Genomic DNA, 18,535 nt, shown 5'->3' with positions numbered 1-18,535 from the left:
ACTTAGTAGTTATAAAATAATATTTTTGATTAATTAAAAAAGGCAATACATTTTTTAAACTTAAAAATACCAAAATGAAGTTATATACACAGTTCAGTACCATATTAATGATAGTTGAATCAACATATTCTTGGATTATTGCTAGAGAGTTTATCAGTGCTGTACATGTTAGAGCTTTATAATTGGATCAGACGAGATCAAAAATTCCTTAATTAAAAAAAATTACAGTATCGGTCGAAATGATCGAGGACACCATTATCGGTATCCCTATCATTTTCCATATATTAATTAATATAATTTGACATGTTTTAGGCTGCATGGAATGCCCACACAAGAAACTGCATTTATTATCACATATTTTACATGACCTTATTAATTTCAAGCTCATGTACGTAGTAGATCTACTAGATCAGAAATGTTTATATTTTCTTGGCAAGTACTCAGCATAAATACATTATACCTTTCTTGCTTTATGATCTTTCAAGCAGGTATATTAATTAATATTATGCAAGCTGTAGTAGAACTCGGTTTCGGTATTCCCCAAGAGCCCATAAGGGAAAAAAGTCTCTAAATGCCGCGTAGTGTAGTCCACAATACCTAAAAGACATCCCTGTAATTTCCTGCACGTCCATTACAAAACATAATGAAATAAAAAAAGGAACACAGAGTTAAAAACAGTTAATTAAATTAAGCTGAATTAATTTTAAATATATAAACATGAAATAAATATTAATACCTGTTGAGGGAAATCGCCATCTTCAGTTTGCGAATTGATCAATACCCTTACTCCACGATGAATTGGTGTTGGATCTATCTCAGCCTGAATTTTAATAATTAATAAATATTCACAATCTACACAAAATGGTCATGTAAATATTTTTTTTTTTCCAAGAGTAAAAGTCTACTCTGATATAATGTGAAATTACTACTTATTTCAAAAATTTAAACGAATGAAAAGAGATAGATTTAATTATTTGTATTATATTTTTAGCAGATCCAATACTTGATCAAACTCTATTGACATTTATTTAAAAGAAAGAAAAAATCTGAACTTTTTGTGCTGATAATTTCATATACTCGAAGTGGTCTTTATGGTGTACTGATATTGTTCCTTGATCTTTCAAGAAAGAATTTTACTTTTTAATGTAAAACTGATCATCGAGGAGAAAATTATAGGCTTGGTTATAACCTGTCCTGCGTCAATGAGTGTTAACACAGCCCATGCAGTTTGGACAACATGTTCTCGGTTGCCTTCTATATTCGTCCACACCTGTTTCACATTAAATAAACTTGGTTTTACTCTTATCCTTTTTTTTTTTTTTGTGGCTTGATTTGAAACAGGTTGTTCATAAAATCATATATACATACCTTGTCGTGGCATGATAGGGAACTCTCTCCCCATCCACCATTTGGTAACTGCTTTGATATAAGAAAATCACAAGCTTTTCGTGATGCTGCACAATTTTTGTAGTTTGAGATTTGAAAAAATTAAATTATTTATTTTATTTTGTATGAGAATATAAAAAAATTATAATGATAAGAAGAAATGAAATAAATTGAGAAGTTCTTGAAAATAAATGAGAGTCACAAAAATTAACCTGGATTAAAGAGGATGAAATCAGGAAGAAGCCAGAACTCTGGGGGTAATGGATTACATCCCGACCACTCATATGCTCCTAGTACCTATATATACATGAGAGCAGCCATTTGAGGTTTCGCTTGACAGAAAAAAAAAACAATTAATAAGCTAGCTTCCGGTAGATTCAAGGTGGAAATATGCACATGTCGTCGTTACAGATGTAATTTTGGAAATACAAATGAAATTAAGATATTATCATAATCATTTAAAGTACAACATGCAACTTTACTTTTTTTTTTTTTTTCAATTGCATGAAAAATGTTATTCATCATCCGTTTAACCAACATCCTCTCAACTAGGGGTGTAAACAAATAAACAAACCAGTTAATTAAACCGAATCGGATTGGATCGAAACGATTTCTAACTAGTCTGGTGTGGTACCGATTCTTAAGAGCCGAAACTAGTTCTAAATTAGTGCGGTATCGATTTTCATATTTTGAAAATCGGTTTAAACCGATCCGAACCAATATATATATATATTTAATTTTTTATATTATACGCTAAATTACTAATTAATATTACATGAAATTAATTCTAATCTTATTATTCAAGTCTATTAATCTTATAATATAAAATTAATATAACATATGATGTAAGTTAGACGCTACCAATAATAGTATAATTAGACACTAATTATACTATTTTAATTTTATTATTCAAGTTTATTAATCTCACTAGCTAATAAATTAGACACTACTGATACTATACTAATATAATTGAACATTAATGAATTTGAAATTGTTAATAATAAATAGGAAATTCAAAAAATTAAGTTTAGTATTGAAAATTTATAATATTAAACTTAGACATGAATGCTACACGTGTAAACAGTAAACCGAAAAATCGAAACGAACCTGACCAAAAATAGAAAAATCTAAAGTTTTGGTTTCAGTGATGAATTGGTCCTTATTGGTTCTTAAATTTTCAAAATCAGTATACACTGATTCGGTTTCAAATATTTTCCAAAATCGGACCGAACCAGATTAGTTATACCCCTACTCTCAACATTCTTGGATCTGACATTAGGTTTCGTTTGGATAGTTTGATCCGATGAGATAAGATGATAAATCTGTAAATAATAGGGAGATGATTTGTAAATAATATTGAAATCACTTGACTTAAGATTTTTATTGGGTTTTGGAAAATGAAAGAAAAAAAGTTGAATAAAAATATTATAAAGTTCAAATACTGTTAGAATATAAATTTTTGTTTTGGGGTTTGAAAAAGTTGAATTATTTTTTGTGTTTTATATGTATATTTGAGAAAATTGTAATGATTAGATGACAAATTATGATAGAGAAATTGAAAAGTATTTGTGTTTGAGTAGGATTTGTATATTGAGATGAGATCAACTGGCTCTCCAAACAGGGCCTAAATGATTGGTACACAGGTGAAGCATTAAAAATGATTTTCAATCATTTAACGTCTCATCATAAGATTGTGAGAGGATGATGAATAAAATGATTATGAATAACATTACTTTTTTTCACAGCCCAAGCTTGTTGTACTAATACTTCTATTTGGACTCCAAATATAATTTCACTTGAGAAGTGTTATAGACATAAAGGAATTACACAAAAATAAAATCATAAATTGATGTGGTTTATACGATCTGTTGGATCTATTTTACGATAAAAGTAACTTTACAATTTGACGTACTACTTCAAGTCATATCACTTTCGTGGGTTTGGATTTTTTGTTATTCTTTTGTGGCTGAAGTATTTCTCTTTTCAGTAATCCTTTTTTTTTGTTTTATTAATCAGTTCAATAATTTTTTTGCTTACCATATATATATGTACGTTATCATGAAATCCCCATAACCAAAATGACATACTTTCTTAGTACTTTTAATGTTGAAATATATATACGAGATCCGGGCTTAAAATTTAATGTGTCATCCTGGCCTTTTTAATAGATCAATATTCTGATTATTGCTACCTAAATTCCCGAAAACTAATCAAGATTTCTTAGTTACGTATAAAATATCTAATTTAGTAAATAGAATTATAGGAACTCCAAACAACTGTTCATACCGAGATCCAAAACTTTCCCCATGATGGCAGCCCCACTAAACCACCATGGTCAAGTATCCATTTTCGGCCTCTAGCCATTGCCCTATCTTCACCATCTTCAGGCCCCTCTCCAAGTATCCTCAAGGCAATATAGTTCAAACCTGACCCAAACATTGTGCTGTGACCCGCCATATGGAAACCCCATCCTCCATCTTCATTTTATCCAACAAACATACAAATAAATATGGATATTTTCATTCTCAGAATAAATTTCCTATGCCTTTTTGGTTGCCAGAATAAAAGTAAAGTTGAACAGAAACTTGAAGATTATACAAGTATCGAATAATTTCGGTCCGGTGATTTAACGATAAAATACGACTGAGATCTCTAGTAATGTACAACGCCATTACCTGCATGCATTTGGTAAAAGCTTGAAATTAAATTAAGAAATAATCTTAGTTAATAAATGTTTATATGTGTATGCAAATTATATATATATATATATATTAATTATCCTTAGTGAAATTTGGGATCAGAATTAATGGAATTAAAAAGAAAACAAAGATAAAATTAACCAACCTTGTATTAAAACAATGCATGCATGGTTTGAGAAGTACGTACGTACCAAGGGTGGAACGTAGAACAAGGGTCCAATGAATTCAGCAGGCCAGTGGCCATCATGTGCCTGAAGGGATGAAAGGGAGCTTAGTGCACTTCTAAGTGAAGCTGTCACTGTTTCATCTGTTATTTCTTCATTTTCTTGCAATTTCACTGGTGGTGGAATTTGCACACTTCGATTCTCCCTTCTAAGCTGTGAGTTCATGTTAAAATTAAGTCATTACAATTAAAAAGGTTGTAATAATTAGAAAAGATGAGATGGTTTATATAACCAGACGAAACCTAAAAGTATCTAATGGTTGCTGCAGGTTGCTGGCTCAATATAATTCCATAGATATGAAATGTCAATTAATATTATGGTATTCTAGAGAGTAGAGACTACATGAGAGCGATTAAAAGGAAAGATCGAGAAACCTGCATCCTCATCAAAAGATCAGAACTCTGTTTCTTCTTAAACCGATTTTTCTTGTACTCTTCACGAACCCTTTCAATTTCAGCACGTTCTTCGAGAGTGCCAGCATCAGGGTCGAATTCCCAGTGTTCCCGCCCAATGAAGTTGTTTGTTGTGAACAGCCTTGGACCTCCTTCTGCTACCTTCAGCTTCCACATCCTCAATCTGCCACAAACACACATACACATTAATTAAAAAAGAAAAAAAAAGACCCATCAAGTCGGTAATTATTTTGCTAAATAAATGCATACATGGGAGTACTTAATTCGGGAGGAAAATATATTGTGTTTCGTAGCTCGATCAGATGAGTATCAAGAGCTTGGGCAGGGTACTGGTTGTTACCGCGCTTGCTTCTCTTGATAAACACGTACGTATGAATCTTAATTACTCATGTATTGAATATTAATGTACAACAGGATTCATTTAATTTCTGAAAGTATCATTTCAAATTAATTATAAGACATATTTTGAATTAAAAATTGCAAAAAATGGCAAAGAAATTAACTCTTTGTTTAATCTCGATCCCGCTTTAATAAGGGTAAGAAGTTTTATAAAGTGAGAAATTATAATTTTAAATTTATCCATTTTTTATAAAGGAAGTATGTGGGAATTGTACATTCCAAGATTGTATATCGCATTATCTGGCTAAATTTGATTTTGGTCATGTTTGGCACCTAAGATGTTCCAAATTTTTTTTAACATTTCTCAAAATTTTTTTTTTGAAACTTCATTCCCAATATATGACATTACTCATCAAATACAAAAAAGTTTTCTATTCCGGATTTTTAGATTTTAATTTAATCATTACCTAATTATTACTCAAATACAAAAATCAATATAAATTTTACAAGTTTCAAAACAAAAATAATGTTAAAAAACTATATTCAATTAATTTTTTAAAATTTAGCTATCAACTTTCACAAATCCAAAACAACACTTATTCTAAAAAATACTTTGATTTAAACTTTTCACTCCCATTTCCTAAAACTTAATTTCAAACAAATTCTCATACATTTCCAAAAACTTTAATTTTGGATTTAAACATGTATGTTTGAATGTTTAGCTAGGTATGAACATTTTTTTGCCTTTGCCATTAATTCTTCTGTTCAAGAGTCAATGATTTATGCCAATGAATTAATGAATGAAACTTAGTCAAAACTAGCTGGCTATTTCTATTTTTTTAGTCAAACTTTGAATAAATTTATTTTAAAAAATGTATTGTTTAGTCAAAATAGCATTCGTACAGCTATTTTGAAAAATAAGTTTAAGTTTGTTATAAAAGTACTTTGTCATTTGAGAAGCCTACTCTAGCAAAGTTAAACTTACCCTAGCTATTATTTTTTTGTTGCTGCCAAAAGAATTAAAAAAAAAAAAAGAATTTCACTTATTTTCATACCTTAAAGAAAAATAAACTTATCCTTGAACTTACATGTTTGGCAGCTAATTAAGGTGTTTCAAAACATGATACCAAAATGGCATATTACTTGTTTTTCTTTGCTTCTTTTAATCTTTTGTTTTTTCTTGATCTACAAATTCAAATCACAAGTTAGTAATATAAATCATTGATTGATTATAATAAGATATTTTAAAGTTTTTTCTTTCTATTTTTATTTACCATTTTTTTAATTATTGGTACATTTTATGACCATTTGAATGGATTTTATTATTCTTTTTAGGAACAGACGAATCTCTCAAATATACCTATGGTACTAAATAACAGGTACGAAAAGATGAGTCTTAAAAAAATAACCATTGTAAACAAAAACTAAGTATTTTAAAATATGACGTTGGTAAAAAATGAATTTTTAAAAGTCGGACGGTTGAAAAAACAGACCCATTTGGATTTGAAAAGTGTTTTATTTCATCTTATCTCATCATTACAACTTTTTCAAATTCTCTCATAAAATATATAAACAATTCAACTTTTTCAAATCCCAATTCAATTTTTTCAAATTTCAAAACAATAATAATATTAAAAAATAATATTCTAACTATATTTTTATCAACTTTTATCTTTCATTTAAAACCATCCAATCTCATATCTGAATCCAAACCAACTGAATCGCTAGAAGAAAGGAAAAAATGGTGTATATATATGGTGTCTTAAAAACGTGGATATTTTTTTTTATATAGAAAATCAACTTCATTGAAGATAAAACAAAGATTACAAACATTTATCAAGCCATAGAGCTTGAGAAAAAAAGTCTAGAATACAATCTTCCCACATCTCAACATTCTCAACATTCCAAGCATGTCTTGTAAGACAATGTGCTGCTGAGTCAAACATATCTAGTTGCTGCAAAGAATCAACAAGCAACAAACAATCAGATTCCACAATTAAATTCATGAAAGCCCTTCCAGCACATAGTTGCATCCCACGAAAAATAGCCGGCAATTAAATGGCTTCTGGATTTTCCACTTCATTCTCAGCCATACTTGCTGCCACCAGCACTTCACCCTTATCATCCCTTAGAATCACCCCAATTCCAGCCTTCCTGAGGTCACAGAAGAGAGCCCCATCCGTATTAAGTTTCAAGCACTTAGCTGGAGGTGGAGACCATTTAAGATGCTTCTGCAATTGTGTATGAGACTGCCCCTTGATAGATTTGAAGCTTTTCCGCAGGCCTAAAGATGTTTAGACACCTGTTTAATGGATAATACCACATTTTCAAAAACCATTTTGTTCCTTCGTTACCAAAAACCCCAAGCCAAAGAGAAAAAGATAGTCAAACTATCATGATCCTATAGTTGACAAAGCTATGAGACTAACTCAAAAAACTTAGCATTATGATTCATAGGCAATCTAGGGACATGTTTCTTCCAAGCCTCTCTAAGGATATGACAATTGAAAACTACATGATTTAAGTTCTCGACTGGAAATTCACAGAAACTGCACTTGCCATCAGTTACTACCTGTTTCTTCAAAAGATTTTCCTTAGTTGGAAGGCCTTCTCTACATGCTCTCCAAGCGAAGATTTTAATCTTACTTGGCAAAGGTAATTTCCACAAAGCCTTCCAAACTACATGTTGTCGATCCACCTCTGAAGTCTCTGCTGCAACAACCTTTAATTGATTTGAAATAAACCTATAGCAACTTCTAACAGTAAACTTGCCATTCCTTTCATGCTTCCAAATCCACCGATCAATGCCCTAGCAGCAGCTTTCTTATTTCTGTAACCAAATTTGGATTGAAGAGAGATGTAAGTATCCCAATATCCCAATATCTTTGGTTTTCTGCAAACAAACTCACCACCCGATCCTGCCTATGTTCCTTAGATATCTTATAGCCTTCTTGAATCAGAGCCTTATCTCCAGGTATCCACTTTTCAGTCCATAGTTGAGTTGCTATACCATCTCCTATCCTCCTTCTACACCCTTCTTTCAACCATGTCCTTGCTTCCCATATACTACGCCATGTGAAGGAAGGGCAATAGCCCAACCCTGCCTCAAAGAAATCAGATTTTGAGAAATATCTTGCCTTAAGCAATTTGTAAGAAAAAGAAGTATCATCTTGAAGCAGTCTCCACCCTTGCTTGGCAATGAAAGCAAGGTTGAATGTCCATAGGCCTTTAAAACCCATTCCCCCTTCTGATTTCCTCTGACAAATATTACTCCAACTCACCCAATGGATCCTCCTCTCCTTTTACTTCTGACCCCACCAGAATCTAGCCATAAGACTCTCTAGGTTAGAACAAAAACTACTAGGTAGCAAAAAACAACTCATCGCATATGATGGAATGGATAGTGCTACAGCTTTCAGCAATACTTCTTTCCCCCCTTAAGAGAGCAATTTTTCTTTCCAGCATTGGAGTTTCTGTCATACTTTATGTTTAATAGAATGAAAAGCCCTATTTTTTGATCTACCAACTATTGGAGGTAGACCAAGATACTTCTCGTATTGTTGGAACTCAACATTTCCCCACATCAGCCCAATTTCTTCCCTCTTTTCCCTATCCACATTACTGCTGAACACCATGACAGTTTTCTCCTTATTTATTTTCTAACCCGACCGCCTTTCATCAACATCCAACAAGCCTTGTAATACTTGTTTTCTTCCTCCTTAGCCTTGCAAAATATGAAACTGTCATCTGCTAACAACAAATGATTTATGGTTGGGGCACTCCTAAAGATTTTTATTCCTGAAAGCTCTCTTTTTGCCCCCGCTTTCTTTAGCAAAGCAATCAAACCCTCTATACTAAAAAGAAAGAGGTAAGGGAAAAAGGGTCCCCTTGCCTCATGCCCCTACTTAGAATGACTGGACCTTTTTGCTCCCCATTGATTAACACTGAGAAAGAAACTGAGCTCACACAAAACATAACCAATTCTATAAAAGCCCTATCAAACCCTATAGTAGTCATAACCGCTCTAATAAAACACTACTCCACCCTATCATATGATTTGCTCATATCCAATTTAATAGACATGTAACCCTTCTTCCTTTTTCTTTTATGCTTAAGAAAATGAATCAATTCATATGCAATTAGCACATTATCCGTAATTAATTAACCCGGAACAAAGTACTTTGACTTTCCTCAATAACAGCAGGTAAAACAACTTTTAGCCTATTTGCTACCACTTTAGCAATCAACTTATAGACCACATTACATAAAGAAACAGGCCTATAGTTAGCTACTAATTCAGGGGCTTTTTTCTTGGGAATAAGAGTAATATTTGTGTGATTAAGATAGAAGGGAAAACACCTAAGTTTAAAGCATTGAGGACTGCACTAGTGACTGAAGGACCCACTACATGCCAATATTTTTGATAGAACAAAGGTGACATCCCATCAGGACCTGGTGCTTTTTGAGGATGCACTTGTGCCAATGTTGCTGAGACTTCAGCTTCAGTGTATTCCTTGCATAAGTCTTCATTAATTGTACTTGCTTTACCAGCAAGTGGTTCTAGAAATTTGAGAGACCCTATAGGATTGGAACTCCTGAAGAGGTCCTTAAAACAGTCAAGGATAATCTGGTCTTTCTCCTCACCCGAATGCCATTCCCCATTACCATCCTTAATCTTACCAACCTGTTTTTTCTCTGCGCTGAGAAGCCTTCATGTAAAACTATCTAGAGTTTGAATCCCCTTCTTTTAGCCATAGTACTTTTAATCTCTGTTTCCACATTAATTCGTCCCTTTCCAACCACTTTTGTACCTCCTCTCAAGCTCTATTATGAGCCTCTCAATCTTCCTCCAAAGGATCACATTCATGTAGAGAAGATAAGTGTTGTCTTGCCAAATGCAACTGTTTTTGAACATTCCCAAAAGAAGTTTTATTCCAACAACTTAACTGAGCACCACTTTCCTTTATCAACCCCATTACCTCAGCCATACTACAGCCAACCCCATCCCTCCTCCAAGTGGACGTGATAATATCCTCAGAGACCTTCTCCCCCACCCACATTGACTCTAATTTAAAAAGTTTTTTGGGCTTCACAGGGACATCTTCACCATCAATATTAACCCAGAGAGGGATATGATCAGAGTATGCCACTAATCCATGTACAAAGGCAAAAGGAAATCTAGACCCCCATTGTAAATTTGCAAAAACCCTATCCAGTCTTTTATGCACTCCAAGTAAACTTCTGCCCCTATACCCCAAGTCCTTCAACTCACACTCATTAACTACATTTTGGAATGCAGTAATCTGCCATTCAAGTCTAGTGTTACCACCTCTTTTATCATGGTGATGTATTACTTCATTAAAATCACCTAACACTAACCAAGGTTCCCCATTATTCACACATAACCTTTTTAGCAAATCCCAAGTTTGAAACCTTAGTGCCACGTCAGGATGCCCATAAATGCCCATCATAAACCATGGCCCCTCCCTATCATTAGACTCTATAATAGCATGAATATGGTATTGCGAGTAATTTAACATAGAGAGAGCTATATCCCTCCCCCAAAGTAAAGCAAGCCCCCTTACGACCAAGACAATTCACCACTAAACAATTGGAAAAACCCAAATGAAATTTGCATATCTCAAACTCACTTGCTTTTAATCTAGAAACAAGATATCGGGAGCTTCCCTCTTCACCAAATCATAGAGGGTGCGAATGCCACGTGGGTTCCCAAACCCACAGACATTCCAACTGAGGATCTTCATTGATGCTAGCGGGGTTGTTCAATAGCCGCCGCCGACTCCATTTGCTCAGAGAGGCCATGCACAATGCTCATCTTCACCAATCGCTTCTCTGAAACGAGATCAACATGACGAACCTTCCTCTTTCTGGTATGAGATGAAACTGACTGTTGAGACCCATGGGTCTTAGCACATTTAACATCCAGACCCGACAGCCTCCTCCATTTTCTGCTAACAAGCCCATCAGGCTTTTCGCTGCCCACCAACATCTCTTGAGAGTTAGACTCTGAGTCTTCAATTGGCCAACTAGACATAGCTGGCCCATCATCTTGACAACCCTTTTCAACTGATTTTTGAAATTCAAATGTTTGCACAACTAACCCCAATAGACTTCCTCCCTTCCTAAACGGCTCCCCTAACTCCTCCTGAACAAACAACCATAAAATTTGTATTCGAAATATGTGGCAAGTTTATCTTATCTGTTACAACATTTGAATGATCACTTGAAACGGCTTTAACACCCTCCTGCTCCGATGAACCACCCACTGCCGATGATCCACTCGGCACCTGGTTTGCGGTAAAAGACGAGTTCTTCTGCCCTCGATCCCAAGCTTTATTCTCCTTGAAATTGTCACAAAAAGATGAGGCTCTCAACCATGCCCCATAGGGAAGTAAAGCATCCTCCATGGCCACCGACTACCTTCTGGCACACTCCTTATCCCCATGTCCCAAACATCCACACCAGTAACAAAAGTTTGGTAAGCGCTTGTAAGAGAAGCGAACCGAAATCTATCCCCCCCCCCCATTACAAATTTGGTACCACGTAGCAAATGTTTTGTGACATCCAGCATAATACAGACTCGCATAAATTCTCCCCACGCCAACTCTCCCTCATCCAAATCGACTTCCTTAACCCTACCTATTTTTGAACCAACCCTTTTTCCAACATAAGTATTTATCTCTCTTATCGGGAGATCATGAAGCCTGACCCAAAATTGAGCCTCAGAAATTTTAATAATTTGAACCTGTTGGATACCATCCACCTCCTTCATCAACACCAGATGCTTGTCAAAAGACCAGGAGCCTTCATGCACCTCCTTCTCCTTATCTCAGAGATCCTCAAATTCAACCAAAAACAAAGAGGAATTAAGATCCCAAAACCAGACACTCTTGACCAGTCGCCATTCCTTCCTCATCGTTGATTTAAACGCTTCCTTATTAAAATGATTCTCAGTGAACAAAGACATTACTAAACACTTACCACCCCGCAGATTCAACTCCTCCAAATTTTCCACTTCCACCACAACTTCATCATTTTCATGTTCCGTCAGCGACGTGCGCTGATACAACTCCTGTAAATCACTTTCCATACTAAGAAGTAACCACCACTCAGAGAAGTAAACCTTCAAACTTGCACGACGACAGTGAAACAGACCTCCACTCTTGCCCTAGAAACCCAGAGAAAAAGAGAGGAACAAATTTGGTTGGACTTTTTGTTAGATTTAAAAACTGAAAAATGATGGTCTGTTTTTGCTAAATACGCAAAATCCAAATAAATATGCATAGAAAAATGTTTAATCTGCATAAGAATTTTATACAAGAAAACTTACATGACATGACTCTAACATAGTTATAAAATTATTCTCCTCACTTCTTTATATTTCTCACAATCATATTATGTTTTAAAGACATGAAAAGTACGTAACAACGTCTAATATTTGAACCGTATAAAACATTAGATAAACTGATGTAGAGTTTATAATCTCATTAACTTTTTTCCTCTCATTTAATTTTTTTGAAATAATTAATGATTTTACAGTTATGAATTATGGGTTTGACATTTTGAATTAAAATTTGCAAAAAATGGCAAAGAAATTAACTGTTTGTTTAATCTCCATCCCACTTTAATAAGGGTAAGAAATCTTATAAAGTGAGAAATGATATTTTAAATTTATCTAATTTTTTTAAAGGAAGTATGTGGGAACTATTGCATTACCTGGCTAAATTTGATTTCGGTCATGTTTGGCATGACCTAAGATGTTCTAAATTTTTTTTAACATTTTTAAACTTTTGTTTGAAACTTCATTCCCAATAACAATATTACTCATCAAATACAAAAATGTTTTCTATTTCGGATTTTTAGCTTCTCATCTAATAATTACCTAATTATTATTCAAATACAAAAATCAATACAAATTTTACAAGTTTCAAAATAACAATAATGTTCAAATAATTTTTCAAAATTTAGCTATCAACACTTATTTTAGGTAAGTCTGATTTAAACTTATTTTAAAAAATTACTTTGATTTAAAATTTTCTCACTCATTTCCTAAAAATTAATTTCAAAAACTTTAATTTTGGATTCACACATGTATGTTTGAATGTTTAGGTATGAACATTTTTGCCTTTGCCTTTCTTCTGTTCACGAGTCATTGATTTATGCCAATGAATTAATGAATAAAACTTAGTCAAAACTAGCTGGCTATTTCTATTTTTAGTCAAACTTTGAATAAAATTATTTTAAAAAAATGTATTTTTTAGTCAAAATAGTATACGTCTATTTTGAAAAATAAGTTTAATTTTGTTAATTTACGTCTAGCAAAGTTAAACTTTACCCTATAAGCTATTAATTTTTTGGTTGCTGCCAAAAGAATTAAAAAAAAAAAAAGAATTTCACTTCTTTTCATACCTTAAAGAAAAATAAACCTACCCTTTTTTTTTTTATAAAAGAAACTGATCTCATTAAGATATAAGTCCAATTACATGAATTCACAAACAGAAATCGAGTAAAAACAAACTACTTCATTTCTTTTGTGACAATAGATAAGATACCCGAGGGGCATGTTTCAAGATCATATTGATCCTCTGTGCATTTCAGGGCAGATTTGGCTAGGTGATGTGCTGCCATGTTAGCTTCTCGGAATGTATGCACCACTGACCAGCAGGCAAAAGAATTTAGTACCATCCTTACATCTTCCACCAGGCAGCCACCCAAACTCCAGTTCTTTGGATGATGGTTCATTAAATCTACTACTTGATTAGAATCCCCCTCCAACAGACATTGTGTTATGCCAAGCTCTTTGCAGAAAACTGCTGCTAGGAGTATGCCATAGGCTTCAGCATCGAAAGGGGTTCCTTTGAAGGATCTGTGTGCTTGTAGGCTTCCAATAGGGAGACCTTGGTGATCTCTGATGAGCACTCCAATTCCTATATGTCCTTCTCTTTGATTTACAGTCGCATCCCAGTTGACTTTAAAAGAACCAACCTTAGGCTTTGACCACTTTGGAGTCCCTACATGAGCTGTGGGATTGACAACTAGCTCCTCTGTGAGAATTTCCCTGTATGCTACCAGTTCTGCCTTGGCCAGTTGGTGGAGAGCAGTTGGATGTTTGAAGTCTTTACCATGAAAAGTGTTGTTCCTTCTAGTCCATATGCCCCTCATAGTAGCTGCCACTTCTTCAAGTTCCTTTAAACTAAGCGTCTCCACCATTCTTGACCAGATATCAAAGATCAAATCACTTTGAAAGGATAGTTTTTGCACCTTTTTTACTCCTTGACCCCACACATCCTTTGCAGCAATGCAGCCCCACAGAACATGTCCAGAAGTTTCAGGCTCCTGCTTACAGATCAGACATGAACTGTCTTCCACTACTTTCCTCCTTCTCAGATTTGCTAGAGTTGGTAGGGCCTCTTTGCATGCTTTCCATAGAAACATTTTAGTAGCAGGGGTTACTCTCAACTTCCAAATAGCCTTCCAAGCTTGTTTTTCATTAACTTTGCTTGAGGTCTCCCCTTCTTGTCCACACTCCAAACTTTTACTAAGGTGATATCCACTCTTGACAGTATATCTCCCATGTGAAGTAAATTGCCAGACTAATTGGTCCTCTCTCCCCCCAAGGCTGATTGGTATTGATTTAATATCATCAATTTCCTATTAGGAAAAGAGCTCTTGGAGAAAAGATTCCTTCCACTGCTGCACTTGGGGATCAATCAAATCACAAACCTTTTCACACCAACAATCCCCATCTCGAATGGACTGGATCTTATATGGATGGGAGAAGGGCAGCCATTTATCAGACCAAATATTGATTTGTTTTCCATTCCCCACTCTCCATATGAGACCTTCCTTTAACAGCCTTATGCCTGCATGAATACCTCTCCAGGCAAAGGATGGCCCTGTCTCCACTTTGGCTTCTAAAAGCCCCACTTTGCTGAAATACTTTTGCTTAAGAACCCTGGCCACCAAAGAGTTTGGGTTTTGTAAAATTCTCCAACCTTGCTTTGAAAGTAAGGCTAGATTAAAGCTTCTCAAATCTCGAAACCCAAGCCCTCCCATGTCTTTGCTGAAACTGAGCTGTTTCCAATTAACCCACTGAATTTTGGAGCTATCTTCATTGAAGCCCTACCAGAATTTTCTGAGTAGTTGATTTATTTTACTAGTGATGGAGGCTGGTATTAAAAACATACCCATGGCATAGGTAGGTATGGCTTGAAGGACTGCTTTGAGGGGAACTTCTTTCCCTGCTGTTGAGAGAAATTTTTTTTTCCAGTTTGTAACTCGACTCCATGTCCTATCAATTAGAGAATGGAATAATGCCACCTTTGCTTTTCCCACCATTGCAGGTAGACCCAAGTATCTTTCAAAAGAGCCAGAAGATTTTACTCCTGCAATCTCCAATATTTGTTTTTGAACTGCTTGGCCATTATTTCTGCTGAAAAAAATTGAAGATTTGTCTTTATTTATCACCTGTCCTGAGGCCTTCTCATATATATCAAGTAAGTTGAGCACATGTCCAAGTCCCTCGGTTGAAGCTTGGCAGAAAAGCAGGCTATCATCTGCAAAAAATAGGTGATTCACTGATACTGAGCCTCTTCCAAAAGGGATAGGGATCAAAACACCACAGCTTTCAGCTTTGTTTAAAAAGGCAGTGAGGGCTTCTGCACATAAAATGAAGAGGTAGGGGGATAAATGGTCACCTTGTCTAAGGCCCCTTGAAGGCAGAAAAGACCTTTGAGGCTCACCATTAACCAGAATTGAGTATGTTACAGATTGGAGACAGGTCTGAATTAAGTTAATCCAACATGGAGGGAACTCCATCTTGGCCATAATAGCTTCAACAAACTGCCATTCCACCCTATCGTAGGCCTTACTCATATCTAATTTCACAGCCATAAAGCCGCTTTTGCCTTTCATTTTTGAGTTCATGGTATGAAGGATCTCATAGGCAACTAGAGTGTTATCAGAAATGAGCTCCCGGGTACAAAAGCGCTTTGGTTATGGGAAATGAGCTTAGGCAGGATGGCCTTTAGCTTGTTTGCAAGGGTTTTGGAGACTATTTTGTACACCACATTGCACAGGATAATAGGTCTATAATCCGAAACTCTCTTAGGGTTTTTAATTTTTGGTATGAGGGTAATGTAAGTGTCATTAACCTCCTTAAGGGATCCACCCTGGTTTAGGACTTTGAGTGCGAAATTACACACTTGTTCACCCATTACCTCCCAGTGCTTTTGATAAAACTGAGCTGGGAATCCATCAGGGCCAGGAGACCCTAGTGGATTCATCTGAGAAATAGCCTCTGTTATGTGTTCTCTATTGAAAGGGATCATTAACCATGCCTGCATCTCCAAATCAAGTTTTGTTTCCATAGCAGACAGGCAGTTTTCAAAATTTGAGGGATAGGTGGAAGTAAATAGTGAAGAGAAGTAACCTGTGAACACACCTACAATCTCTGCCTGCTCAGTGACATACCTTCCTTGTGAGGCCTCAACCCTTTTGATGGTATTGGTCTTTCTTCTTTGACTAGCCTGCATATGGAAGTATTGAGTATTTCTATCTCCATGCTTAAGCCAGTGTTGCTTTGCCCTTTGGTGCCACTTTAGATCATTTTCTATCAATGCAGACACCACATCCTCTTGAGCTTGTTTCATGGTAGCTAAGTGCCTGCCCGAGCCAGTTTCTTGGAGATGACCAATGTTTTGTAGTCCCTGAGTAATGTTCATGGCCTACTGTTTTTTAGTTTTCTGCTGCCAAACTAGTAACTCCTGTTTGCAGGCATCTAGTTGTCTCCTTAGAGTACTAGCCTCACTACTTGATCCATTATCTTCCTTCCATGCCTCACTAATGACCTTTTTGCAATCATCCTTTTGTTCCCATGCCATTTCATATCTGAAGCACACTTGTCTTCTCCTTCTTCCATTACTTGTTCTGCATAATTCAATTAGGAGAGGGGAATGGTCAAATTTTACAGCTACAAGGGCAGTGCATGAGGCATGACTGAAAGTATCATTCCATTCCTTATTTCCAAGTGCTCTGTCTATCTTTTCCTTTGTGAATTCCCTTCCAAGCCTGTTATTGGACCATGTAAAGCTTAGTCCCTGAGAGTGAATGTCATTTAGGCCACAAAAGTCTATTGCTTGCCTAAACTCCTCGATTTGTTTATAAGGTCTGCTTGCTCCTCCCATTTTCTCCTTTTGGTGCAGTATCTCATTGAAATCTCCCGAGCAAAGCCAGGCCATGGGGTTGGAAGGTTTTAGCATCTTCAAAAGTTGCCAACTCCCACTTCTTTTTCCAGTCTCTGGATGGCCATAAAAGCCAGTAAACTGCCATGTTGGTCCACTATTTTCTTCTTGGATTAGTGCACTGATATGCCATCTAGTATAGTTAATCACTTTGACATCCCATTTGTCTTTCCATAAAAGTGCAATACCACCACTTAGTCCCACACAGTCCACTGCAAAACACCCATCCATCGTTAAATTTCTCCTGATCACTTCCATCCTTTTATTTCTACTTTTCGTTTCCACTAGGAAAACTAAAATGGGACACTTTTCCTTTGACAAATTTCTAAGGACACTAACTGACCGAGGGTTCCCAAGCCCTTGGCAGTTCCACACCAAGATACTCATTGATTATGGCAGGGTTGGAGACCAGCCTCTGCCTGAACAAGCAATGTTTCCTTGTTATCTTCATCTTCTTTAAATTTTTTTGAGACAGAATTACTATGTGTGATCCTTCTCTTGCATCCTCTTTGGTAAAACACTCTGGTGGACCTGTTAGGGGTTTCAGTCAGAGGGGCACCACCATTGTCTTCCTCCTGGGATGTTTTTTCACGTGCTTTCCTTTTCCACCTTCTGACAGTACTAACCAAGTCAACCCTACTAGGCTTCACATGATCATCTGTACTATCCAACTTGCCTGTCTCCACCCTTTTCCCGAATACCTGCCTAGTATCAGCAAGCCTTCTAGTAGAATCCACCTCACTCCTTTGTAGGACTTCCCACTTTCCAAGATCATAAGTGGGGGACCATTTTTCTACTTTGCACGTGGAGCCCTCTTTTGGTAATTCAGAACCCTGTCCCATGTTCTTTTGGATCCCTTGCATATCAGTAGCTTTAGTGGCTCCCTCGAGACTAGGCACCTCATACACATGTGTTGACTGCTTTACTTCTGGGATCCAACCTGCCTGTCCTATGTGATAACCACCCTGAATAAAATCCTCGCCTACTCTTGTTTCTTTTGTTGGTGGTTGAGATTGAACCCTTTGCTTTTTTTCTTCCTCATTTTCTGCTGAGGACATATCCTGCTTTCCCGCTCTTTTCTATTCACCACTGCATTGGCTTCCACTTTCGCCACTGTCTTCTTTCTGTTCACCACCGCGTTGGTTTCCACCTCCACCACCACCATACCTGCACCTATCAAATATGTTTGTGTTCCTGGGTTGTCCTCGTAA

General features: G+C 35.9%; 1 pseudogene; it reads right to left on the bottom strand.

Moving 5' to 3' along the window:
• Window positions 1-4,878, bottom strand: part of LOC108993077 — a 7,477-nt pseudogene extending 2,599 nt beyond the window's left edge.
• Window positions 4,879-18,535: the final 13,657 nt, after the last annotated feature.

The sequence above is a fragment of the Juglans regia genome, chromosome 15, assembly GCF_001411555.2.
Source record: "Juglans regia cultivar Chandler chromosome 15, Walnut 2.0, whole genome shotgun sequence".
Classification (NCBI taxonomy): domain Eukaryota; kingdom Viridiplantae; phylum Streptophyta; class Magnoliopsida; order Fagales; family Juglandaceae; genus Juglans; species Juglans regia.
Note: the sequence above shows the minus strand (reverse complement) of the source record. Positions and strands in the feature narration are given on the sequence as shown.